The following is a 27,979-nucleotide window of genomic DNA, read 5'->3' as shown; positions in this document are numbered from 1 at the left end:
ATTTCCATATGCTTAGCCAGTGGAAGTCATGACATCCCAAGAAAAATGTAAAGAAAACTTACATAGATTTGACAAACTAAAAAAGGTGAATATATCATTAATAATAATAAAAGATACAGAAACACCATCTGGGAAAATGTTTTCAATAATAATATAGAGAAAAAGATAATGTCATTAACACTTTAAATAGCTCTTAGTAATCAAAAACAAAATATGTATGTTCCAATAAACATGTTCAAAGGCCATGCACAAATCTTATCAAAATTATACATTATAAATGCCTAACAACGTTATTAGAATAGATTAACTCATTAGGCCCCAGATATATAACGAAAATAGATGTACTTGTTAATGTGCAAGATACATATGCTGACTTCCTAACACGTTTAGTGAGGCATATTCTGGTGCGAAAGGCCAAGTGGGTGCTTCTTGATCTGTTCCCCAACAAAGACAGTAACCCAGAAGTAACACCTTATCCATAGACGAACTGCAAAGATAATTTCTATCACCAAAGACCTGAGATGTATGGGGGCATTTTTATCACCTTCTTTTTTAATTTGCACGTTTTTTTGTTATAAAACTATGGAGAGTGAGTTTAGGATATTACAAACTTAAAGAGCTTGGGATGTTAATTACAGCTGTCTTCCAAATGTGGAATCATTACTGGGGCACATGAACAAGGCTTGTGGCATCTGGTGTGCAACTTCTTACACATCCTTACACAACAGAATACATTTTCTTCTCAACCACACATGGACCTTTCTCTAGAATAGATCAAATCCTAACCATAAAAAAACCTCATAAATTCAAATGCTAGCTAGGTATTTTAAAATTTAAAATGCAATGTAAGACCTCTGACCACAATGGGTTGAAATTAGAAATGACTATCTTGGGAAAATTTGGGCAAACTCACATTTTGAGGAAATTAAACAAGACACTCTGAAATAACCAACGGCTGAAATAAATCAAAAGGAAATCAGAAAACATTTGTAATGAATGAAAACGAGGACCCAATATACCAAAGTTTATGGACTACATCAAACACACCATATAGATAAAAATTATACCCATAAATCCATAAACTAACAAAGAAAGATCTCAATCAATAACTTAACCTTTTACCTACCACGTTCAAAATGATGAGAAACCAAACCAAAAGTAAGGAGAAAGGAAATAAAAATTAGTGCAGAAATCAAGAAAATAGAGAACAGAAAACCCATAAAGAAAATCAATGAAACCAAAAGTGGTTTCTACGAAAAGTTCAAAAAGATTAACAATAGGGAACTAATAGACAATTTAAGTAGATTGACCTAAAGAAATACAGTCAACTCAATTTCCTAGAATCAGAATGAGAGAGGGGATACGACTACTGAGATGATAGAAATAAAAAGGATTATAAAGAAATTCAATGAACAATTTCCTGCAAACAAACTAGATAACTTAGATGAAAGGGAGAAATTCCCAGAAATACACAAACTACCAAAAGTGATTAAGAAGAAACAGAAAATCTGGTTAGAAGTATAAGAAATGAAGTGGTTGAATTAGTAAAGAAAAAACTACCCATAAAGCAAAGCCCAGGCCCAGTGGGTTTCACAGCAGAATCCTCCAAAACATCCAGTTAAGGTTTAATAGTGATTCTTCACAAAATCTCCCCCAAAACAGAATCAACACAACACTTCAAACTCATTTGTGAAGCCAGTGTTATCCTGATATCAAAATCAGACAAAAGTATCATCAAAAAACCCTGTAGACCTATTTCTTTTGTGAATTTGGATCCAAGAAATTCTGAGTAAATACTACTACCTAATCCAGCAACAATCTAAATGATTTATACACCAAGACCAATTGGGATTTACTCCAAGGTTACAAGGTTGGGTTAATCTATCAAAACCCATTAATGTGATACATCATATTAATAGAGTGAAAGCAAAAATGATCTGCTCTTCTCAATAGACTCAGAGGAAATATTGGACAAAATTCAACATCCTTTCATGATAGAAACACTCACCAAACCAGGATTTGAAGGAAATTTCCTGAACCTGATAATGAGCAAGTATGGGACACCTACAGCTAATATTGTATTTAAAGCTGAAAGACTGGATATTTTCTCCCAGAAGTGAGAAATGAAACAAGAATGTCTGTTCTTGCCGCTTCTATTTGACAATGTATAGGATATTTTAGCCAGAACAGTTTTGCAAGAAAAGGAAATAAAAAGCATCCAGACTGGGTAGGAAGATGTAAAACTATCCTCACTTGCATATACTTATCTTGTAAATAGAAAATTCTAAGGAATCCACTTAGAAAACTATTAGAACTGATAATCGAGTATGGCAAATTTGTATAATAGAAGATAAGTATATAAAAATAAATTGTATTATATACACTGCAATGAACAATCTGATAATGAAATTAACAAAATAAATCTACTTACAATAGCATCAAAAGGATTAAAATAGGAATAAATTTAATAAAAGCAGAAAATACTCCAAAAACTGCAAAACGCCATTAAAAAATCCATAAAGATCTACAAGTGTGAAATGACCAATGTTGGTGAGGATGTGAAGAAAAGGAAACCCTTGTCTACTGTCGGTGGGGCTATAAATTGGTGCAGCCACTATTGAAACAGTGTGGGGATCCTTCAAATAATTAAAATAGACCCACCAGGTGAGTCAGCAATTCCGCTTCTGAGTTGTTATCCAAAGAAATGAAAAATGCTAACTCAAAAAGATATATGTACCTCGATATTCTCTGCACCATTATTTACAATAGCCAAGATATGGAAACCACCGAAGTGTCTACCAATAAATAAATGGGTATAAATGTACAACCCAAGCGTTCATCGGCAGATGAATGGATCAACAAAATGTGGTACACACATAGAACAGAAAATTATTCAGCTTTAAAAAGACATGAAATTCTGACACATGCTACAACATGGGTGAACCTTGAGGACATCATGCTAAGTGAAACAAGGTAGTTGGATTTTGAGGTTAACCCAGCCCTGCATCCTTGCAATAAATCCCACCTGGTCATGGTGTGTAGTTCTTTCAGGTTGTTGCTGGATTAGGGACTAGTATTAGCTGAGGTTCTTTGGATCCATACTCACAAAGGAAAGAAGCCTGTAGTTTTTCCTGTGATATTTCTGTCTGATTTTGGTATCAGGATAACACTGACTTCCCAAAAGAGCTTGAAGTGTTGTGTTGATTCTGTTTTGGGGGACAAAAACTGTATGATTCCACTGATAGGAGGTACCTAGAGTAGTCAGATTCATAGAGACATCAGGACACTGGTTGTCAGGGCCTGGTCGTCAAGGGCAAGTGGGCTGTTGTTTAATACAGAGAGTAGCAGTTTTGCAGGATGAAAAGAGTTCTGGAGATTGGTTTCACAATGTCAGTGTACTTCACACTACTGAACTATACACTTAAATAGGGATAAGATGTAACTTTTTTTTCCTTTTTTCTCCCCAAATCCCCCCAGTTCATAGTTGTCTATTTTTTAGTTGTGAGTCCTTCTTGTTGTAGCATGTGGGACACCACCTCAGCATGGCTTGCTGAGCGGTGCCATGTCCACGCCCAGGATCTGAACCAGTGAAACCCTGGGCCACCAAAGTGGAGTGCATGAACTTAACCACTCGGCCACGGGGCCGGCCCTAGATGTAACTTTTATGCAATAAATATAGAAGGTGATCAAAAGGTACACACTTCATGTTATAAAATAAACAAGTCAAGGAGATATAATGTACAGCATGGTGACTATAGTTGATAATACTGAATTGTATATTTAAAAGCTGCTCAGAGAGTAGATCTTAAGAGTTCTCAGCACAAGAAAAGAAATTTATATCTCTGTGTAGTGATGGATGTTAACTAGATTTATTGTGGTACATCTGAAACAAATATAATGTTGCTTGTCAATTATATCTGAAAAAAAAAAAATGAAGTATTGATTCATGCTACATCATGGCATTCCCTGAAAAAATTATACCATGAATGAATTCAAACACAAAGACCACATATTATACAATTTCATTTATATGAAAGTCAACAAATACGGAAATTTATAGACACAAAACAGAGTAGTGGCTGTCTACGGCTGTTGCTTGGAGGAGGATGGTGGGAAGATAGGGTAGTGAAAGGTCAAGGGTAGAGGGATTTCTTTTTTTTTTTTTTTTTTTAAAGATTTTATCTTTTTCCTTTTTCTCCCCAAAGCCCCCCGTTACATAGTTGTATATTCTTCGTTGTGGGTCCACCTAGTTGTGGCATGTGGGATGCTGCCTCAGCGTGGTTTGATGAGCAGTGCCATGTCCGCGCCCAGGATTCGAACCAACGAAACACTGGGCCGCCTGCAGCGGAGTGCGCGAACTTAACCACTCGGCCACGGGGCCAGCCCGGGATTTCTTTTTAATGGATGGAAATATTCTGAAATTGACTGCGGTTACAATTGCACAGTATCTGTCAATATACTGAAGACTAGTGAGTTATACACATTAAAGGGTTCCATTGTATGTGTATTGTTTCTCAAAAAAAAAAAAAGTTCAGGTAAGTGGATAAATGCATTGAGTTTTGCAATTCAAAAGGAGTTTTACATCCCAATCTCTTACTCATATGAATATTTTCCAGCACATCCCACATTGACATAACCTTTTCTTGTTTTTTAGTTATAACAGTCCAAATAGAAATTGAATTACCTTAGGGATACTATAGCCTTTTACATTTCAAAGTTCTTTCAGGATACACTCAAAAAACGATCTAAAGTAAATTTCCCTCCAGGGTAAAACGTACACCTGAGACTTAAATGAACACACCTCACACCTTGTGGTAGACTGAGAAGAGACCCTGCGCCCAGCTAGGGCTGCCGGTTCCAACTTCCCACCAGGGCTGAGGGCTTGGGAGGCCACAGGATTCCTTAAAGTCTGACAGGAGAGGGTGGGGAAGCGCTGGGTGGAAGATCAAAGTTTAGAGTGGAGTCAGACTATTACATATGGGGAGGTGATTTTAAGTGTGTTTGCAAAGAACGGTCACAGTTCCCCGAGTGGCCTCGTAGCAACGCTTTTCAGTGGGAAAATCCCGAGAGATGACCACTTCCAGCTCTGGGTTGGCTCAGAGACTTTATCTCCATCCCCCCGAGGGGCAGGTGGGCGGGGCGACGCCCCACAACCACTCACGACTTCCTGTCGCTCTGTCCACCGGTCGCCTGCCTTTAAAGGCCCCACGGTGCTCTGCCGCGGACTCTGTCGTGCCGTAACCTGTACCGAGTCGTAGGGAGGACGCCGGGGAACCCAGGAGCCCTAGAAATGGTGAGAGTTCAGCCCCGGGATGAGGACTCTGGAGGAGGGGCTGGTGGGAAGCGGCGGGGCGGGCCCGGCCTCCCGCGGTCCCCTCCGGGCTCTGCGGCCCCGAGTCCGCGGTGGCGCCGCTGGGCCCTCAGGCCCCTCAGGCCGCAGCGTGGGGGCGGGGCCGGCAGCCGGGCCCGGGCGTCCTGTGGTCCCTGCGCGCGGCGACTTGGGCCGGAGCGTCTCTGGGCCGCTGTGCCCCCGCAGCCCCGCGTGTCCCAGACGGTGCGGGGCCCGCGGGAGGGTCCGCAGGACAGTCGGGCGTCGGTCTCCGGGGTCCGTGCGCGGAGGGGCTGCGGTCTGTGGGGCCCCAGGGCCTCCTTTCTCCTCGGAGGGGACCCGTTTCCTCCCGAGTTTTCTGAATGTTTGGGGAGCAGGGTCTCCTATCCGCGACCCTGTGCCCCCAGCTCTTCCAGGACCGACAATAAATCCCTGAATTTCCAGATCCCTCCTCACGTTCCTGAACGCCAACTTCCGGTCCCCGGTTCACAGCATCATTATCAACCACAAAGAGACCCGATATTTTAGTTGTTTATCACTTTTCCGTAGTCAGTGGGCGGCTCTTTTAAGAGGGTTTATTCCTCGTTGGTGGATGTTCTTCTTGAGAGAAAGTAGCGCATCCCCCTGGAGGCGCGTGGTGCGAGCTCCTCCCGCCTCTCCTCCAGGCTGCGTCCTGGGCGCCGACGCGCAGCTGGCAGTCCTTTGCTGCAGGTTCCTCTTGAGAAACTTTTCCGGGCGATCTGTCCTGTCAGTGCTGCCCCTCCCTGGGGTGTGTCCTGTAAAATATGTATTCACTTTATTTTAGTTGCAGTTTTTCTATGAATAAAATTTATTTAATCAATACAGCTTGAAAGACAATATAAAATATCTCCAAAGAGGAAAGAAAGAGGTGAGTTTCAGAAACAATAAAACATTACAGGTTTACATTGCTTGATTTAAAAATTGTTTTTCTTTTTTTCCGCCCCGAGCATGTTACTAATATTCCGAGGTCCGTTCTCTTATTTTGGGTGAGTTCAAGTGGATTTCAAGGGCCTAGACCTGAAGTGCTCAAGTGTGATTAACAGTTTATAAAACAATTTCTTGTCAAGGAAATAATTAACACCTCCCCCCACCCCCCTGCAGAAATGCAGTACATTCCTGTGGGGTTTCTTGTTGAGCCAGCAAAATGCAGTAAAATTTTCTTCCCTCATTTCCACATAAACATTGGTTTCAGTGTTTTAGCTGAATTGTTCAAACACTGGATTTGTGTCATTTGAGGTGTCAGTGGTGGTCCAAGAAAACTCCAGTGTGGGCAGAGGCCTGAGGGCAGTGAATCTAGGCTGAGACCCCCTTGGGCCTGCAGAGGGAAGGCCTTGAAGGCCCAGTTGTCCTTCCTGGGGAGCCTCCCCCTGCAGGTGTCCTACTGCTCACACCCCCATGGAAGGAGCCTTTATCCTGAGAGGAGCTACAGAGCCCTGGAAAGCTGGGGGTGCTCCCCTGCTCTGCTGCCTGGCGGTGGCATGCACTGTGGGCTGCTGCTTGCTGGGGAGCTGGGCTGTGAGCTGTGCTGCCCTGTGTTTCATTGTTGACCCACCAACCTCAGTTCCAGGTTCAGCTGAACAGGGTTGGCAGTTTCAAGAATTCACAATCATTTCAGGGCAGGATTTTGGGATTGGGATCTCCTTATTTTATTTTTTAATCTTTTTCTCCTCCCCTGCCCCTCCTCCCTCTCCTTCCTCTCCCCTTCCCCTTCTCCTCCTCCTCCCCCTCCCCAATCCCCTCCTCCCCCTCCCCGTTCCCATCCTCCTCCTGCTGCTTCTCCTCCCCGGAACCCCCCAGCACACAGTTGTCTATTCTAGTTGTGAGTGCCTCTGGTTGTCCTATGTGGGACGCTGCCCCAGCGTGGCTTGAGATTGGTGCCACATCTGCCCCCAGGATCCAAAATGGCAAAACCCCAGGCCAGCAAAGTAGAGTGGTGAACTTAACCACTCCATGGGGCTGGCCCCTGGGGTCTCCTTAAAGTGGTCCTGTTTCAGTGTCTTTGATGGGATTTATCTGTGTGTTAGAGTGAAGCTGTGACAGAGGCTGAGTTGGCCTGACATACCCCAGGGATGGGGTGGCACCAGGGGACTAAGCCCTGTGCAAGAGGAGGGCCATGGTCACCCCTGAAAGAACAGTCAGTTTGAAAAAGAAAAAGAAGAGAGGGGGAAGGGCAGCCAGTAGATAGAGGGTGAGTCCCTAGTCCTGATAGCAGAGGGCTCACCTGGACCCTTTAGTACCCCTGCTGCTGCCTCTACTGTGACAAAGATCCTGACCTTCAGGGCTACGGGGGACAATACCAATGGCACTTTTGTGACACAGCAAACAGATTTGTTCAATCCTGACTTGAGTCCAGGGACCTTAAACTCAGTGAAGCATCCAGTTGTCATCGGGGAGGCTCCTAAACCTTATGGCACTGTTTTGAGGCTCTTGGTAAGAAAAAAATATTTAAATACCAGGGTAGAGAGGATGTCGTTTCCCGCAAAGTATATCCAGTGACCAAGAAAACAAAACTTGGAAGGAGAAGAGGGAGGGAAGAAAAGAGAAAAATACTGAAAGAAAGGTCCACACTTTGAACCAATTGGAAATCCAAAATATACTAAAGGAATTTACACAACAAAACAGATCAAGGTACACTGCCTGGCTTTTGGGCCTCTACAACATAATTCTGAATTACTTTTGCTCTCTGATGTAATGCACTAGTTCAGAAACCTTCAAGCAGTTAGTCAATACTAGGTGTCAATTTACATTTACACCTGGGATCCCACTAAATTTAAGGAAGGTGCCCCTGATGATCTTAGGGTTGTTAATGAATATAATATTGAGGACAAATAGGACAAGTATTTCATCTTTAGCCATCAGAACTATGGTCTTGCCTAAATTCTCTATGGTCATAACACCCGTTGTCCTAAAATATACCATAGTGACCTGAGAAGCTCTGATCCAATGAGCAAGAGTTTAAAATTCAGTGTAGTCTTTGCCACTTACACAGTGGCTTGACAAATTGGGACCCCAGGGACCTTACCCCCAAATCAAGTAGTTAATATGACCCAATGTAAATTATACAGGTCCTTGAAGGACTGAAAACTGTACAAAATCTAGTTAGCGAAGGGTTGGTTTTTCCCAGTGTTTAACAGCCCAATTTTTCCTGTTATTAAACCTGGAAAGAATGATTGACACCTGAAAGTGGTTTACCTCAATCTTGCAGATATGTTTGCACCAGAGAGACCTCTATATGCAGTCTGCAACATTATGGAAATTACTGACAACAACCAATCAGCAACTGATAAACATCCTGCTCTCACAGGTTTGGCTAAGTCTATTCTGTCCAGTCCTGTGTCCACAGCCTCTCAGCTGCACTTGGCCTTCCCTCTGAAGGGACATGATGCCCCTTTACTGGGTTCTCCTCGTGGATCTTCCACAGCTGTGCCCTCCCACAGTCATTGCAGGTGGGGTCTGAACTGCATCCTAGTGTCTCCAAGAACACAGGGACAATGTTACATTACTGACATCTCTGAGGACATACAGGACATGTAAATATTGAAAAAAAGGAGCTCATAAAAAGTGGATGGACATTGCCACACATAATGTGAGGCCCTGACAACTTTTTTTAATTTCTGGAAATTATTTGATAATCCGTGACCTGCTCCTTCTCTGACACCATGAAGAAATAGCTATTGTTCCTCTCAGCACCCACAACATCTGCTAGGTTCTCTTGATGTTTGGGAGGCAGTATATTCCTTGTTTACCAATTTTACTTGAGCCTCTTTGTGCTGTAACTTGCTAATTTGCCACCTGAGTGGGCACTCCTACCACAAAGGTCTGGAGACTCTCTTCAAATTGTCATACAGCAAACAGTCCTGTTAGTGCCATCAGAGGTAGAGCCATTAAAGAGGCCCCCAGTGACCTTCTGTCACTCCTTCTGGGGTGCCCATGGTGGCCTTAAGTTGCCCATAGGTTTCTGATGCAAGAACCAGCCCTAGGCCCCACACTATATGCCATTAGAGCTGCAATGACCTTTACTTACAAGGCTATCCTGACAGTAGATGGCCCTGAGCATGGGACCCTCTATCCAGCAGTCGATATTGCCTTGGAACTTGGAAACAGCACCCCAAGAGCTCAGCATGACTACTGAGACCTCCTAGAGATATGATGGAGCCAAACTTGGGCCCTCTGAGATATCCTCTTTGCAGAACTGTGCTCTCAGTCCCTGGGCAGGTACCTTGGTGTTGGAAAAGATCATCTCCCCTTTTGACCCCCAGGCTCCCTGGGGAGCTCCTTAGGACTCCCTGAGAGAAAAGCAATGAGAGTTCATGGACTTTAAGGACAACAGCACCTCATTCGTAGATGATGGAGCTCAGGCAGAGTTGCTTTTCCTTTCCTAATTGTACCTCTGATGAAGGACTGGACACAGAGATCATCACACTGACCATACATCAAGCAGTCATCTTAGCACTGAGGAACAACTGGCTCCACCTGCAGACGTTACAGACCATGGCTGACTCCCTGAGGAGCTCCTTTGTGGTAAAAGAACTCCGGGGATCTCTTGCCTCACAGTTACCTACAATAGAAGTCACAGTAACACTTGTCTCTACACTCACGAAGGCCACACACAAAGCCTCACCAGGACACTCCTTATCCAGGTGGGAGTTGCAGACACTACTGATAGTAACGAAGGCACTCATTTCACTTCTCAGAATATACAATGCTGGGCTCTTAACAAGACATTCAATGGAAGTTTCTTCTCTCTTCCAAATCTCAGGCTGCAGGCCTCAGAGAGCACCATTATGGCCTTTCGAAAAATGTTCAAACTAATGGAACAAAAGATGGTCTGTTTCTGTCATCAGTCAGTGATCAGGGGTGAATGTTAATATGCCTGTCTTTACCTTTTTTTTCGTAGTTGACTTTTCTTTTTATTAGGGTCAGTTTTAGGTTTACAGGAAACTTGATCAGAAAGTACAGAGATTTCCCACATAACCCTCTACCTCCATTCAGTTTGCCCTATGTTTTATATCTTGTATCACTGTCATACAGTTGTCACATTTGTTAAGCTAATTTGATGCATGAAAGTTCATAGTTTTCATTAGTGTTGACTGTGTTATACAATCCCTGGGCTTTGGCTAATGTCAAATGACATGTCTGCATCATTTCTGTGTCATATGGAACACTGGAAGTGTCCTAAAAATCTCCTGTGCTCCACCATTCATTCATCCCTCCCTTCCACCCCTAGATCCCTGGAAACCAATGATCTTCCAGTGTCTTATACTTTTATCTTTTCCAGAATGTCACATGCTTGGAATCACACAGTGTGTAGCCTTGTCATATTGGCTTCTTTCATTAGCAATACTATTTTAAAGTTTCTGCATGTCTTTTTGGGTTGATAACTTCATTTGTATTCATCACTGAAGGATATTTTATCCTATGGAAGTACCAGTGATTGTTTACCCATTCAGTTACTGAAATTACCTTGATTACATCTAGGTCTTGAAAATTAGAAAGCTCCTAAAAACATTCACATGTAGGGATTTTTGTGAACATCAGTTTTCAACTCATTTGGGTTAAGTTTGAAGAACATGATCACTGTATCACATGCTAAAAGCAGGCTTTGTTTTCAGAAACTGCCTTTCTTCAAAAGTAGGCATCCCATTCTCCATTCCTACCAGCAACGAGTGAAGGTTCCTGTTGCTCTCCATTTCATCACTGTTCAGTGTTGAAAGTGCTTTTAATTTCAGCCATTGTAATAAGTGTCTGGTGATATCTCATTCTTCTTTTATTTGCAATTTCCTAGTGACATTTGATTTTGAGCATGTGCTTATTTATCATCTATGTGTCTTTGTTGAAGTGTGTGTTCAGATCTTTTGCTCATTTTAACTTGGTTGTTTGTATTCTTTTTTGTTGAGTTTTAGGAGTTCTTTAGATGTTTGGGTACCAGTCCTTTAAACGATAAGTAATTTCCAAAGATTATCTGTAGTCTGTGCCTTGTATTTTCATTCACGTAACACTGTGTTTCACTGATCAAATGATTTTCATTTTAAGGAAGTCAATCTAATTCTTTTCTATCTTGGATCTTGCTTTGTGTGTTGTATCTAAAAATTAATCACCAAACGCAAGGTCATCTAGATTTTCTCCTGTGTTATCTTTTAGGAGTGTTATGATTTTACATTTATACTAAGATCTATGATTCATTTTCTTTCTTTTTTTTTTGTTAGGAAGATTGTCCCTGAGCTAACATCTGTGCCAGTCTTCCTCTATTGTTTATGTGGGACACCACCACAGCATGGTTTAGTGAGTGATGCACAGGTCCAGACCCGGGATTTGAACCCAAGAATCCTGGGCCGCCAAAGTGGAGCATGTAAATTTAACCACTATGCCACTGGGCAAGCCCAATTCATTTTCAACTAATTTTTGACAAAAGTGTAAAAGTGTAAAGATTCTTTTCTTTTTGGCATGTGAGTGGCCAGTTTTTCTGGCATTATTTGTTGAAAAGGCTATGTTTTCCCATTGAATTGCCTTTGGTCCTTTGTGTGGATCTGTAGAGAATAGGATTTTGTATATTAACATTTTACCTTTTAACCTTCCTCTACTCTCTTCTTAGTTCAAGGGGTGTTCTTTGTTATTGGGGATTCTCTGAGATTTTCTCCATAGACAATCTTGTGCCAGAAGGACAGTTTAATTTCCTACTTCCCAGTCTATGTACATTTTATTTCCTTTTTGTGTCTAGTTGCATTAACTAATTATTCCAGTACAAGGTTGACTAGGAGTGATGTGAAGGAACATCCTTGCCTTCCTCCTGATGTTAGTAAAAAGCATCTAGTTCTTTCAGTGCAGTTCACTAATACTGAACAAGAGCCCAGCTGATATAGAGGGAGGTGTGGGCAGAGGGGAAGCATTCTCCAGTCCAGTGATTTGGTCTCAATCTGTTAGTGAGCCTGTGTCCCTGGGCTTGACCTTCTGTGATGTAATAAGAAAGATGTTTGATCTTTGTCCTCAGTTCCTAGCAAAAACCTCTTGAAGTCCTTGGAATTACTTGAGTGAGAAGGGTGATACAGTGTCTTCTGTTTTAATGAGGTAACTCTGGGCCAGCTCCTAGATGGCTTCAGGATGGGGGTTGGACACAAGAAACACTAAGCCTTGATTAGAGGCTTAGAACTACTCCCAGCCCCTGTGTGAAGGAGAGGGGCTAGAGACTGAGTTAATCACCAATGGCTGATGATTTAATAAATTGTGCCTATGTAGCAAACCCTCAATCAAAACCCTTAAAGACAGAATTCAGAGATTTTCTGGGTTGGTGAACACATGCAGGTGCTGGGAGGGTGGAGTGTCCAGAGAGGATGTGGAATCTCTGCCGCCCCCTCCGCCTCCACTCCCCTCACCCATACCATGACTCTACTTTGCCCTATGTATCAAAACCTTTAGTCTTTTCTTGAGTTGTATTCTTTATAGTAAACCAGTAATAGTAATTAAAGCACTTTGCTGAGGTCTCAGAATTGTTCAGTAAATTACCAAATGTAATGAAGTGTTGAGAGAATCAATGAATTTGTAGACAGCTGAGTAGAAATGTTGGTAGCCTGGGAACCCCATTGTGGTTGGTATCTAAAAAAGGGGCGGTTTGTGGGACTGAGCTCTTACCCCATGGAGTCTGATGTGAACTCTGGGTGGTTACTGTTAGAAGTGAACTGAACTGTTGGACACCTCTTTGGTGATGTAGAGTTGGAGAACTGGCATTGTAAGAGCCACCAAATATTTGATGTCAGGAGGGGAAAAATCCCCTCATCTTCACAATTGCCCCACCTTTGAGAAGAGAAAAATCTAGAAGAGGCTCAAGTTGGCTATTTCCCTCCCCCAAGGTCAGTTTGGCTCTTGGACAATCCAAGTCAGTTACACTCTTGTTAGATAGATTGTTTTTAGGGCATGCCATATTAAGAATAGAATATTTTGGGTATACTTTTAAATGGCTACTTTTTTGTGTCTCTCTCTATCTAGTTGTGGAGACAGTGGTTTACCCTGTGACCTCAATTCTCTGATGGAAGAGTTGTCGACTTCAAGTTTCTTGGGTGTTTGCTTCTGAGGACTGGAACCTAGGTTTAAGCTCCTTACATGACAGACCAGAAACCTGAAGTCTCTGACTCTTTTTTTCCTGACTTTTATTGAGAAAAAAACTGACACATATGACTGTATAAATTTAAGCTGTACCACATAATGGTTTGATTTACACATATGGTGAAATGCCTTCCACAGTAGGTCAGCTAACATCCATCTTCTCGTATAGATACAATACAAGAAAGAAGAAAAGAGTAATGTTCTTGTGATGAGCACCCTTAGGATTTACTCTCTTAACAGGTTTCCTGTGTATCTACAGCAGTGTTAGCTGTAGTTGTCATGTTGTACATTACATCCCTAGTACTTATTTATCTTATAACTAGAAGTTTGTAGCTTCTGATTACGTTCCCCTAATCGCCTCCCCTCACCTCTGGTAAACAAAATCTGATTTCTTTTTCTATGAGTTTGTTTTTGTTGTTGTTTTTTTTAGATTCCATATATAAGTGGGATCATAATGTATTTGTCTTTGTCTGTCTGACTTATTTCACTAGCATAATGGCTTCAAGTTTCATCCATGTTTTCACAAATTGTAGGATTTCGTTGTTTTTTATGGCTGACTCATACTCCATGATCTATATAAATATACCACAACTTGTGTATCCATTCATCCATTCATGGATGCATATCTTCTCTATGGTAGGTAGGGGCCTCAGTGAATGAGGATGTCAACATTGATATCATTGTTTTCCCACCATCTAATACATGGATGTAAACACTGGACAGCAATACCAAAAGTCCTGCATTCTTGAGATTAACAGTAAAGATTCTCCATAAAGATAAAGGCATAGACAGAGTGCATCTTCATTTTAGCCGTGGTTAAACCTTTCACTGCATGTGCTATTTGATCACAATCCAGATACATGGGTATCTGGAACTCGAGACTGCCATTGCTTTGGGCCATGGTATTGGTGGTATTTATGTTTCTGTTTAACTCAGTAGAAAGGATTTGAATTTGCCTTTTGATTTAGCACATCATTTTGCTGCTATTCAGACTGACACAATTTGTACCCCATGAAACCTTTGAGTTTCTCCCAGTTTGAGGAAGGGTTCTGGTCATCTGCACAGTTGTAGCCCATCATGGGTTTTCCTCTAAGAAGAATGATATCTGTGCAAGTTCAGTGTGATTTCCTGGTTAAAACACTAAAAAGCTGTGAATGTTTAGAGGGTAATGATCTAAGCAATGACTGAGGTGACCTGTAGACAGACACACAGTATCATTTTGAGTAATATCCCATATGCTGGCAAAGGAGGTAAATTTGACATCCTCAAACTGGGAAATTTCCAATGCCCCCCCCCCCCCCTTTTTTTTTGGTGAGGAAGATTGGCCCTGAGCTAACATCTGTTGCCAATCTCCCTCTTTTTGCTTGAGGAAGATTGTCGCTGAGCTAACATCTGTGCCAATCAATCTTCCTCTATTTTATGTGGGGTGCCACCAAAGGGTGGTTTGATGAGCTGTGCTAGGTCCATGCCTGGGCTCCAAACCCAAGAATCAGGCTGCCTGAAGTGTAGCACATAAACTTAACCACTACGCCAGCAGGCCAGCCCTCCAATGCCTTTTTATAAGAGGAGTAGCTGGGAGGTTTTTGTTTCCATGATGCACAAAGACTCCAAATCCCATTTTTACTGTTTTCAGGGATCATTTCCATATGTTTACATTTCCAGGAGATGTTACGGAAGAGAGGGTAAAATGTGACAGCTTTGGGCTGGCCCCATGGCCAAGTGGTTAAGTTCGTGTGCTCCACTTTGGTGGCCCAGGGTTTCGCTGGTTCGGATCCTGGGTGTGGACATTGCACTGCTCCTCAAGCCATGGTGAGGTGGCATCCCACATAGCACAACCAGAAGGACCTACAACTGGATTATAAACCTATGTACTGGGGGTCTTTGGGGAGAAGACGAAGAAGAAAAAAAAAGAAGAGGATTGACAACAGATGTTAGCTCAGGTGCCAATCTTTAAAAAACAAACAAACAAACAAACAAAATGACAGCTTTTGTTTTACTAAACAAGGGAAATCCAAACGTGTTCCTTTTTTTCAGTGCTATTTATGTTTTCCTAGGAGTGTAGAGATTATGTGATGTGATGATTATTAGTATCTCATTTGATCCCCTGTGCCCATCCTTCCTTCCATGATACAAAGAAAGTTAAGCAAAAGGTCTTACCCAAATTCACAGAACTCATAGCAGAGGAATCTCTCAGTTTTGAAGACATAATGGGCACTGTCAAAAATTTCAAAATCACAAGAACACTACAAGGTTTATATAATGGTGCACTCTTACAAATGTGGCATCAAAGTTTCCAAACAGGACCCATAAGGGGACATGGTGTTCCACTTATAAAACATTCTAGAAAAGGCAAAGGCATAGAAACCTAAGAGATGAGTTCTTAAGGGTGGGAGGGTTCAGTACAAATGTGTACCATGAGAGTGTTCCCTTGGGGTGTTGGAGTGTTCTCCATCCTGATGGTGGTGTAACTATACATTTGTGAAAACTCACAACTGCTCTTAAAATATTATGTGTCTATACTAAACTCAATTAATAGAAAACAACACAAATGTGTTCACATGGTAGGAGAATGTTAAACTCTCCTGAACTTTGCTACGTGTGCAACACTTCCTTCCACCACCTTGGGTTCCTTCTTACAAAGAACTGGCAGGACTGGGGAAGAAGGACACAGGCCACTATAGACTTTTCCTGGCACTCAGTCTGAAGTTAGAAAGCTCCCTCTAGGGCTACACCTGCCCTCGTGTCCTTCACTTAACTGGAGAGAAAGTGATAGGGCTCCCGGCCTCCATCTTTGAGTGACACCAGGTTTCTCAGTTTGTATCCTGGGAATGCGGTGGTCTGAAACATAAAGGTGCATCTGACACCTCTCCATGTGGGATCTGCCTGGGTGCATCCTCATCTAACCCTTGGGCATCGAAATCCTGTCTTCCCAGAGCAGGTCTTGAGGCCGTTTCCAGCTCTTGAGTTCCCCATTTCAAGCCTACTCTGTGCCTCCTTGCTGGGAAACATGTTTAAATGCAACACCTGTCCACTCTGGAAATGTTCTCTGTTGTGTTGATCTTAGAATCAAAAGAGCCAGTTATTTTACCAGTAAAATGAGTTTATGTGGGAATAACAGAGGAAGTACAACTAAGGACATGCAAACTGTGATGAACCATAGGCAGATAGAGAGAACACAACAGACAAGTTTGCTCTTATAGAGGACAGGAGGAGGCTGGGAGGGGCTGTTTGGAACAGAAGTCCATGGAAGGAGAATGAGAGTTCAGGGTGATGACAGTGGTTGAATGTGGTGGTTTCTCATTGGCTGGGCTGTTGCTCTGTAAGGAGAAAATCTTTCCTCTTACTGTGGTCTGTAATGTAAGCTTCCTGTTGGAAAATGGGACACTTCTTCCTGTTTGGGTCTGCAAGTTATGGTGAGTAGTAGTTCATAAGATCTCTCCCTTTAGGGCTTCTTGACTCCATTTTAAATGAGATTTCCTGAGTTTGTTTTCATATTTGCAACCCCAGATGACTGTGAGGTGAGGCAATGGCAGAATCCAGAACCCATGTCATGAGACACAGGCCCCTCAAACACAATACTCACCTCTGTCACATAAACTTCAGCTCTGCACCAACAAGCACAGTTCCACAATAGTCTCGATACCACCAATAATGTCAAAGAGATGCTCTGCCTTGTCCGAGCTCTGGGAGTCCCTCAGGCACCTGGCTGTACCTAAATCACTCTCCCTGAGATCTTTGGAACATTCCACCCTGTGGTTTCAGTGGCTCACGTGCTGACCATGCCTGGCTCCCTCACCTCAGAACCCACCTCCAGAGTGAGTTTGGAGCCTACTCACCAAGGCTGGTGCTTATTTTTTCTGGATCAGGACTCACCCTGCAAAGTTCCAGCCCCAAGGTCTGTGGGAAATGGCGATCTCAGCCAGACTCTCTGCAGTCAGGGGACCCCTTGCTTCACATGGCTCCCAGAATGCAATGGGCACCCCTCCAAAGGAAATGGCAGAAATGGCAGTGGATTTCCACATCTTCTGAAGTGCGTAAGTGCAGGAGGTTGTGGCCCTCTCTCCTTTGCTGGAGGCCATGCCTACTGTTTCTTTGAGGGAAGAGGCAGAAATGAGCTAAGCCATGTCCCAGTGTGCTCTTCCAAGAACTTCCAGTGTTTTCCTGGGTCCCCATGGTGATGTCTCTGTGGCTGGGAGACCTGGAGTCTGAGGTCCCCAGGCCTCCACCTTCTTGTCAGTGAATGTTTCAGGGCAGGACACTGATCAAGGCCTCAATGAGGGTGGCATATAGGGCAGACCTGTGTGTGGTTTGCACACAGGGGAGACCTCATGGGGTGATGGATCCCAGACCGTGGAGACCACAGCAGAGGACACGGCAGCTGGGTGAGGATGCACAGACCTTTGCTGTCCACACTGAGCTTCCACTGGGAAAGCAAAGTGAGGAAGGGGCACGTGGTGAGGGGCGTGTTCTTTCCAACAAATAATGCCAGAAAAACTAGCCATCCACCTGCAAAAAGAGAATCTAGTCACATTGAAAAACTGAGACTTTACATTTTTCACAAAATTTAATTCAAAATGAATCACAGATCTTAGTATAAAATGTAAAACTATAACACTCCTAAAAGATAAAAAACAAGAAAACCTAGGTGACCTTGGGTTCGGTGATTAATTTCTAGATACACCACCAAGAGCAAGATCCGAGGTAGAAAAAGATAAGTTTGCCTTCATTAAAATGAAAATCTTCCACTTCGTGAAACAGTGTTGAAAATAAAAACGGAAGCCACAAACTGGCAGAAAATCTTTGAAAATCACCTAACAAACGACTGGTACCCAAAACAAAAAGACAGACAACTCGGTTAAAACTGGGCAAAAGATTTGAACACTCACTTCATCAATGACATACAAATGCTAAATAAGCACACGAAAACATGCTCAAAATCATATGGAACTATGAAAGTGAAAATAAAAGAAAAATGAAATATCACCAGATACTTATCACAATGGCTGAAATTAAAAACACTGAGAACACAAAAGGATGGTGTAGGTGGAGAGCAAGAGGAACCCTCATTCGTTGCAGGAGGGAATGGAGAATGGTACGCCTGCTTTGAGAGAGAGGCAGTTTCTTAAAAGTAACTCTACACTTACCATACAATGCAGCAATCATGTTGTTGGAATTCACCCAAATGAGCTGAAACCTGATGATCACAAAATCCCTACACGTGAATGTTTATAGGAGCTTTATGCACAATGGTCAAGACCTAGATGTAACCAAGATAAGTTCAATAGGGAATGGATAAACAATCACTGGTTTCAGTGATGAGTAGAAAGGAGGTTACCAAGTGAAAAAGACATAGAGAAACTTTAAAATCATATTGCTACGTTAAAGAAGCCAGTATGACAAGGCTACACACTGTGTGATTACAAACATGACATTCTGGAAAAAATGGAAGTATAAGACACTGAAAGATCATTGGTTGCCAGGGGCGTGCGGGGTGGAAGGGAGGGAAGAATGAATAGGGGAGCACAGGAGATTTTTAGGACAGTGCAAGTGTTCCATATGATGCAGAAATGATGAAGACATGTCATCTGACATTAGTCAAAGCCCAGAGATTGTACAACACAGAGTCAACACTAATATAAACTATGAACTTTCATGCATCAAATTAGCTCATCAAATGTAACAAATATACCTCAGCAATACAAGATATAAAATATAGGGCAAACTGTGTGGAGGCAGAGGGGTTATGGGGGAAATCTCTGTACTTCCCTATCAAGTTTTCTGCAAATGTGAAACTGCTCTTAAAAAAAAGTAAAGTTGGGCCAGCTCCGGCTGAGTGGTTAAGTTTGCACGCTTCGCTTCGGCGGCCCGGGGTTTCGCCGGTTTCGATCCTGGGCACGGACATGGCACTGCTCATTAGGCCACGTCGAGGCGGTGTCCCACGTGCCGCAACTAGAGGGACCCACAACTAGAATATACAACTATGTACTTGGGGGATTTGGGGACAAAAAGCAGAAAAAAAAAATGAAGATTGGCAACAGGTGTTAGCTCAGGTGCCAATCTTTAATAAAAAAAAGTAGTCTACTAGGAAAAAAAGATAAAGACAGACACACTAATATTCATCCCTGTTGACTGACTGATGACAGAAACAGACCATCTTTCATTCAATTAATTTGACCTTATTTCAACAAGCCATAATGCTGCTCTCTGAGGCCACCTGAGGCCAGGGTCTTGTACTTCCGTTTTTTCCATCCTGAGACTTGGAAGAGAGGAGGAACTTCCATTGAACGCCTTGTTAAGAGCCCAGCACTGTATATTCTGAGAAGTGAAATGAGTGCCTTCATTACTATCAGTAGTGTCTGCAGCTCCCACGTGGAAGAATGTCCTGGAAAGGCTTTGTATGTGGCCTTTGTATGTGTAGAGACAAGTGTTACTTTGATTTCTATTGAAGGTAACTGTGAGGCAAGAGAGCCCCAGAGTTCTTTTACCACAAAGGGGCAACTCTCAGGGAACTGTCCATAGTCTGTGATGTCTGCAGCTGGAACCCATTGTTGGTCGGTGCTAAGATGACTGCTTGATGTATGGCCAGTTATGATGACCCATGGGTCCAGTCCTTCATCAGAGATGTCCCAAGTAAGACATGAGAAGCAGCAACTCTGCCTGAGCTCCATCATGTACACATGTGGTCATGTCATCCCTAAAGCCTATGAACTCCCATTGCTTTTCTCTCAGGGAATCATAAAGATGTCCCCAGGGACCCTGGGGGTCTGGGAAAGGGGTGACCTGCTTCAACACCATGGCACCTGGCAGGAAACTGAGGATAGGGTAGCCCACCCTATCCTGCAAATAGGCTATCCCAGAGGGTCCAGGTTTGGCTCCATCATGTCTCCAGGGGTTCTTATTAGCCATGTTGAGCTCTTGGAGTGCTGTTCCCAGGTCCCAAGTTTAAATGGACTGCTCGATAGATGGTCCCATGTGCAGAGCCATCTACTGTCAGGAGAGCCTAATAAGTAGAGGTCATTGCAGCTCTAATGGCATATAGTGTGGGGCCTGGGGCAGGTTCTTGCATCAGAAGCCTATGGACAACTTAAGGCAACCACAGGTACCCCAGGAGGCATGACAGAAGGTCACTGAGGCCTCCATAGTGAAGGAGCCTCAGAGGATACTAACAGGATTATTTGCTGTAAGACAGTATGAAGAGAGTCTCCAGCTTTCTGTACTGGGGATGCCCACTCAAGGCGGCAAATTTGTAAGTATCAGCACAAATGTGGTCAAGTAAAACTTGTAAACAAGGAACATATTGCCTCCCAAACATTAAGAGAACCTAGTAGATGTTTTGAGTGCTGAGAGGAACAATAGCTATTTCTTCATGGTCTCAGAGAAAGAGTGGGTCTCAGATTAGGAAACGATTTCCAGAAATTTAACAAAGTTTTCAGGGCCTCACATCACATGTGTGGCAATGTCTCATCCAATTCTGTGAGCTCCTTTTTTCAATATTTGTATGTCCTGAATGTCCTCAGAGGAGATGTCATTAATGTAATGTCATACCTGTGTTCTTGGAGAAACCAGGATGCAGTTCAGACCCCACCTGCAGTGACTGTGGGAGGGCACAGCTGTGGAAGATCCACGAGGATAACCCAGTAAAGGGGCATCATGTCCCTTCAGAGGGAAGGCCAAGTGCAGCTGAGACGCTGTGGACACAGGACTGGACGGAACAGACTCAGCCAAACCTGTGAGAGCAGGGTATTTATCAACTGCTGATTGGCTGTGGTGAGTAATTTCCAGACTGTGGGGACTGGGTACAGGGGTCTGTGTGGAGCAACCACAGCCTCGAGTTGAGGTGAACCACTCTGAGGTGTTAGTCATTCTTTCCAGGTTTCATAAAACAGGAAAAAATGGGCTGTTAAAAGAAGCACTGGGAAACAATAGCCAACACATGGAAGCAACCTAAGTGCCCATCAACAGACGAATGGATAAAGAAGATGTGGTACATATATTCAATGGAATACTACTCAGCTGCAAAACAGAACAAAATCATTCCATTTGCAATAACATGGATGGCCCTTGAGGGAATTATGTTAAGTGAAATAAGCCAGCTAGAGAAGGAGAATCTGTGTATGACTCCACTCATATGAGGAATTTAAAAATGTGGACTAAGAACAGTTTAGTGGATACCAGGGGAAAGGTGGGGTGGGGGGGTGGGCACAAAGGGTGAAGTGGTGTATAACGTACAACTGAAATTTCACAAGATTGTAACCTATCATTAACTCAATAAAAAAAAAAAGAAAATCAAAGCTACTTTCACATATAAAGCTGGTAAAAGATCTATTAACGTAATAAAGCTAACTTTCATATGAAAAAAAAAAAGAAAGAAAAGAAGCACTGGGAATAATCGACCCTTCACTAACTAGGGTTTCTGTACAGTTCTCAATCCTTCAAGGCCCTGGGTTATGTACATGGGCCATACTAACTACTTTCTTTGTCAGGTAAGGTCACTGGAGTTCCAATTTGTCAAGCCAATTTTTAAGTGGCAAAGACTTCATTTAATTTTTTTTTTTAATTTTTCTTTTTTCTCTCCAAAGCCCCCTGGTACATAGTTGTGTGTATTTAGTTGTGGGTCCTTCTAGTTGTGGCATGTGGAACGCCACCTCAGCATGGGTTGACGAGAGGTGCCATGTCCAGGATTCGAAACCCTGGGCCTCGGAAGGGGAGCGCATGAACTTAACCACTCGGCCACGGGGCCAGCCCCGACTTCATTTAATTTTAATTCTTGCTCATTGGATCAGAGCTTCCCAGCTCACTACGAGATATCTTACTACAAATGGGTGTGATGATGATGGAGAATTTAGGCAAAACCATAGTTCTGATGGCTAAAGATGAAATATTTGTGCTATTGGTTCCCTTTGTTATATTCATTAACACCCCTAAGATCATCAAGTACACCTCTCTCAAATTTAGTGGGATCCTAGGAATAACAGTAATATGACACCTGGTGTTGATTAACTGCTTGAAGGTTTCTGGATTAGTGCATTACATCAGAGAGCAAAATTAATTCAGAACTATGTTGTAGAGGCCCAAAAGCCAAGCAGTGTACCTCTATCTGTTTTGCTGTGTAAATTCCTTTAGTATATTTTGGATTTCCAATTGGGTCAAATTGTGGACCTTTGTTTGAGTATTTTATCTATGTTTCCTTCCTCCTGATCTTTCCTGTTTTCTCTTCTTCCTAATGGGATACACTTCAGGAGAGGGAGTGCCTCTCTACCCTGGTATTTACAACTTTTTTTCTACACAAGAGCCTCAAAACAGTGGTATCAGGGTGAGGAGCCTGCTATGTGAGAAGTGGTTGCTTTATAGGGTTTAAACCCTGGGCTTAAGTCAAGTTTGAACTAACATCTTGTGCTAGAGGGGTGCCAGGGGTGTTGTCCCCTCTAAACCAGAAGGTCAAGGTCTTTGTGGGAGTAGAGGCAGGGGCAGCAGCAGAGGTACTGAAGGGACCTGGGGAGCCCTCTGCTATTAGGAGTGTGAACTCACCCTGCCACCTACTGTCTCCCTTTCCTCCTCTCTTCTCCTTTTATAAATGACTGCTCTTTTAGGAGTGACCATCTGATGGGCCCTCCTCATGCACAGGGTATAGTCCCTGTCTACCCCCACCCCTGGGGTATATCAGGTCACACAGGTCCTGTCACAGCTTCACTCTAACACACAGATAAATCCTGACAAAGACACTGACCCAGGACTCATTTAAGGAGGCCCCAATAACATACTCCTGCTCCCAAATGCCTATAAATTCTTTTTTTTTTTAAAACATGGTCACCTGAGTTAACAACTGTCGCAAATCTTCTTCTTTTTTTTCTGCTTTATCTCCCCAAATCTACTCCCGCACACAGTTGTATATCTTAGATGCAGGTCCTTCTAGTTGTGGCATGCGGGACGCCACCTCAATGTGGCCTGACGAGCGATGCCCTGTCCGCGCCCAGAATCCGAACCAGTGAAACCCTGGGCCACCGCAGCGGAGCGCACAAAGTTAACCACTCGGCCACAAGGCCAGCCCCTATAAATTCTTGAAACTGTTAACTTTGTTCAGCTCAACCTAGAACTGAGGTTGGTGGGTCAACAATGCAAGATGGGGCAGCACAGCTCACAGCCCAGCTCCCCAGTGGGCAGCAGCCCACAGCGCATGCCACCACCAGGCAGCACAGCAGGGGAGCAAGTCAGAGCAAGAGAAGACAGACCCATGGGTGGGGTCATGTCTGGACATGCGGCTCAGGGCGCCAACTGCCATGGTCACCTGCAGAGGGGTGTTTCCCTTGTTGAGACTCAGACCCGTGTGGCACAGACACACATACACACACAGAGGGTAGGAAAAGGCTTAGGACTCACATAACAGAGGTCTGAGGGGAGGGCAGGGCCGGGCTCTCAAGCAGCTCTCACAGGGCTCAGAAAGCAAAGAATGCAGCCTGGCCTGGGGCTTCACTGGGCCTGGGGGTGGGGCCGGGGCAAGAGCTCTGCACACAGGCAGGGGCTGGGGTGGTGGGAATCTCCTGCCTGCTCTAGAGGAGAGAGCACCCAGGCTTCCTCCTCAGCTTGTCCAGGTGGGGGCACAAGGGGAAGAGGGTGGGTGAGGCTTAAGCTGTGAGCAGTCACCCAGCATGTGGAGTCTGACTGCTCATTATGAGGACAGATGTGGGTAGGAAAATATGCACTTGCGATTACTTGTTTTTATATAAAGAAACACTAACAGCAGGCTCAGAACATAATCAAAACTGCATTTGGCAGTGGCTGGAGTAACAGTGCAGGAGGGGACCAGGATATGTTGGCAGTGAGTCTGCTTAGGTTAGACTTTGCTGTCTTACAGATTCATTTCAAATAAACAGAGAAATTTATATTCCTTAATTTTAACTCTTATACATAGGACACCATTCTAAGATTTAATTTCTGTAAAGACTAACATTTACAAAAGTGTAAACGATACAAAATAAAATTTTCAAATCTCTAACTAAAAGAACATGTGGTATCCTAGTTTGTCCTTCCTCTATCTTACACTGCGGGTATTTTCAAGCATAAGTGGCATATTACAACGCCATCATGTTCTGAGTTTGAATATTTAAGTGAATTGGATTCTGAAAGATTTACATAAGCTTTCAGAAGTTCTCCTCACATCACTTAATATAGAATTTCAACTGCTTTAACCTTTTAAATATCTACGTTCTCTAGAAACATGCACATAGAAAAACTGACAAAGATGAAAAAAACTTTCTTGCATTCCTCACATCCTATTGTCAATCAACTTACAGTCTCAGGGTCCAAGTGCTAAGGGAAACTAGACCCAAAGGGCTGCACTAGTCCATCGATAAAGGAATCCAAAGGGAAGAAACACAAATACTGGAATCATCTCAAATGAGCAGCTTGTTTCCCACAGGACAGAAGGAAAGCCACAGTCAGAAGGTTCCGTGTACCTGACTCTCCTGGTGGAGACAGAGCCCTGGAGGGGGTCAGTCCCTGGAGAAGGAGGGGAGGGCACCTGAGCAGCCACAGGAAGGAGCTCTGGGAGCCCCACACACCCTCCTCTCCCCAGGGAACAGTGCACATGCTCCCTCTCTCAGGCTCCATTCTCACCGTGAGGAAACTCAGCTGGATCCAGTTTAAGGTTCTGACTCAGATGGACCCCCCAGATTAATGGGCCCTAATCCAGGACCCAGAGCTCCTGACTCTCACAGACTTTCTCAGTGTAAACAAATTACTCTGAGTGCACCCACACTGTGGAGGCAAAACTCCAATTATGTCTAGAAACAGGCCCAAGGAATCCACAGTGACAACCTCAGAAAGGGCATCACTCCCCACCCCATGAGCACGTGCACCCCCAGCTTTCCAGGGCTCTGCAGCTCCTCTCAGGATAAAGGCTCCTTCCATGGGGGTGTGAGCAGTAGGACACCTGCAGGGGGAGGTTCCCCAGAAAGAACAGCTGGGCCTTCAAGGCCTTCCCTCTGCAGGCCCAAGGGCCTTAGCTTAGATTCACTGCCCTCAGGCCTCTGCCCCCACTGGAGTTTATTGGGGCCACCATGGATATTTTAAATACACAAACCCAGTGTCTGAACCATCCAGCTAAAGCATTCAAACTACCTTCTATGTGGAAATGAGAGAAGAAAATTGTATGGCAATTTACTGGCTTAACAAAAAACTCCACAAAAATGTATTGAATTCTGGGAAAAAAAATGATGTTAATATGGTATTATTTACATGACAGCAAATTTTTCTTATAAGCTATTGATCATACTTGAACACTTCAGGTCTGCTAGTCTAAGCCCTAGAAATCTGTTTGAACTCACCCAAGATAAATAAACAGACCTCAGAATCTTACTCCCCACGATGGGAGGAAAAAAGTGAAAGAAGAATTTAGTACATGCAATGTAGAACTGGTACTTCTTTTTCCTGAAATTCACCTCTTTCTTCCCTCTTTGGAAATATTTTATATTGTGTTTCAAGTCATATTGATTAAATAAATTTTTTTCATTGAAAAACTGACACCAAAATAAAGTGAATAAATCTTTTAAAGGTGACTAACCCAGGTAGGGACAGTGCTGACAGGACAGATCATCCAGGAAAGTTTCTCAAGAGGAACCTGCACCCAGAGGACCTCCCACAGGATGTCTGTGCCCAGGAAGATCCTGGGGGAGACGCACGAGGATTTCATACAACGTTCTTCAAGGTGGTTATAGGCTGGGTTTTCTCTCATGTAAAATATCCGCACGCACCAAATAAATCTTTTTTAAAAAGTCATCCATTGACGGTGAGAGAACGTTAAATTAAAATAATGAATGTTTCAAATCCAACAAGGAGGACAAACAGTCGATTATGATGCTGTGAATCAGAAGCAGGAAGCTGGCCTTTGGGAATTCGGGGAGAAGTTGGGAATTTAGGGATTTATTGGCAGCCCCAGGAAGACCTAGGCTGCGGGGAGAGTCGTGGATTTGAGATTCTGCTCCCCAAATACATGGAAAATTCAGAAGAAAATGGGTGTCCCCTGGGGAGAAAGGAGGCCCTGGGGACCCACAGACCGCAGCCCCTCCGAGCACGGACCCCGGAGCCCGAGGCCCGACTGTCCTGATGACCCTCCCGCGGGCCCCCCCCGCGGGTCCCGCACCGTCTGGGACACGCGGGGCTGCGGGCGCGCAGGGACCACAGACGCTCCGGCCCCAAGTGGCCTCGCGCAGGGACCACAGGACGCCCGGCGCCCGGCTGCCGGCCCCGCCCCCACGCTGTGGCAGAAGGGGCCTGAGGGCCGAGCGGCGCCACCGCGCACTCAGGGCCGCAGACCCAGGAGGGGACCGCGGGAGGCCGGACCCGCCCCGCCGCTTCCCACCAGCCCCTCCTCCCGCGTCCTACCCCCGGGGCCGCACACTCACCATTTCTAGGGCTCCTGGGTCCCCAGGTATCATCCCTACGACTCCCGCAGTCCCTGCAAGTCACAACTCAACGGAACCACCTGGAGCGTTTAACGGCGGGGAGACGCAGTTCCCTGCGCGGCTGGAGCAGGAGCAATTTCCGGGGGGTTGGCGCTTTGCCCCACCCACCTGCCCCGGCGCCGCCTCTGATTGGACAGTTCGCAAGACTCACCCCCTTGTGTCTGAGTGACAGCCCCTGAGTCTAGGTGTCTGAGCAGAACGCCAGCCAGAACTCGTCCTCTGCAGTGATATTTGCATTGAAAGGTAGTGCTGGCAGGGGACTCAGGGGACTGTGATCCTTCTTTACAAACACACAACGGGAGGTCACCTCACCATATGCAATAATTAGCGTCTTCATTTTGATCTTTGTTGACAACTGGAGTCTGACATAGTTTTGCCACACAGGTCCACAGACACAGATATTGTGACCAGGGAACTAGGCAAAGAAAAGGGTACAGAGGATCTGATAAAAATTAACATTGTCTGTTAAGTGTTTGCAGATGGAAAGGTTCAGGAAGAGCCTAACCACTGAAGGTTTCCACAAGCAAGCTGGCTGAAGCCAGTTCTAGCAGCTTCAAACCGTTCCTAAGTGAACTGAAGTGAACCGTCCCTACTATAATCTTATTAACATTTTAAATTCTCCTCCTCTGGGAGGGACCAAGCAGCCATTTCTAGATCATGTGATATATGTAGGTAGAAGCATGTGGCATCTACCCATAAGCCTTAAAGGAACATGACTGTTAGGCAACAAAACCTGATCTCCTGCTTCGTCCTTAACTGAATATTCATGAACTGTACTTTGATCTCACAATAAAAGGACCCCCAAACCCTTGTTTGAGGAGACACTTATTTGGGAGAAATCCGTGGTATTCTCCATTGCTTGTGCAAGTAATAGTTTCTTCACTACTTCTGCCTTTGTTGTGCTTTTTGGCTCTGCTCTCACCAGGAGGTGAGCCCATTGTGTTAAGTTACAATATCAGGGATGCATTAGGTGGGCATCCTTCCAACACTTCAGATTCCGAATAAGATCACTGAGAGTAAAAACAAGCCATTATTTCAAAAGAAAATGACTTCTGAGTATTCAGAATGGTTA

The 27,979-nt window shown here is 44.0% G+C and overlaps 1 long non-coding RNA gene across 1 annotated transcript; it reads right to left on the bottom strand.

The window, feature by feature from the left end:
- Positions 1–4,491: 4,491 nt before the first annotated feature.
- Positions 4,492–27,013, bottom strand: LOC138925141 (uncharacterized). The gene is made up of 2 exons (XR_011440944.1): positions 26,848–27,013; positions 4,492–6,105 (listed from the first exon to the last, which is right to left on the bottom strand). It is a non-coding gene; the product is annotated as an uncharacterized lncRNA (long non-coding RNA).
- Positions 27,014–27,979: the final 966 nt, after the last annotated feature.

The sequence above is a fragment of the Equus caballus genome, chromosome 7 (genome assembly GCF_041296265.1).
Source record: "Equus caballus isolate H_3958 breed thoroughbred chromosome 7, TB-T2T, whole genome shotgun sequence".
Classification (NCBI taxonomy): domain Eukaryota; kingdom Metazoa; phylum Chordata; class Mammalia; order Perissodactyla; family Equidae; genus Equus; species Equus caballus.
The sequence above is the reverse complement of the archived record's forward strand: the minus strand, read 5'-3'. Positions and strand labels throughout refer to the sequence as shown.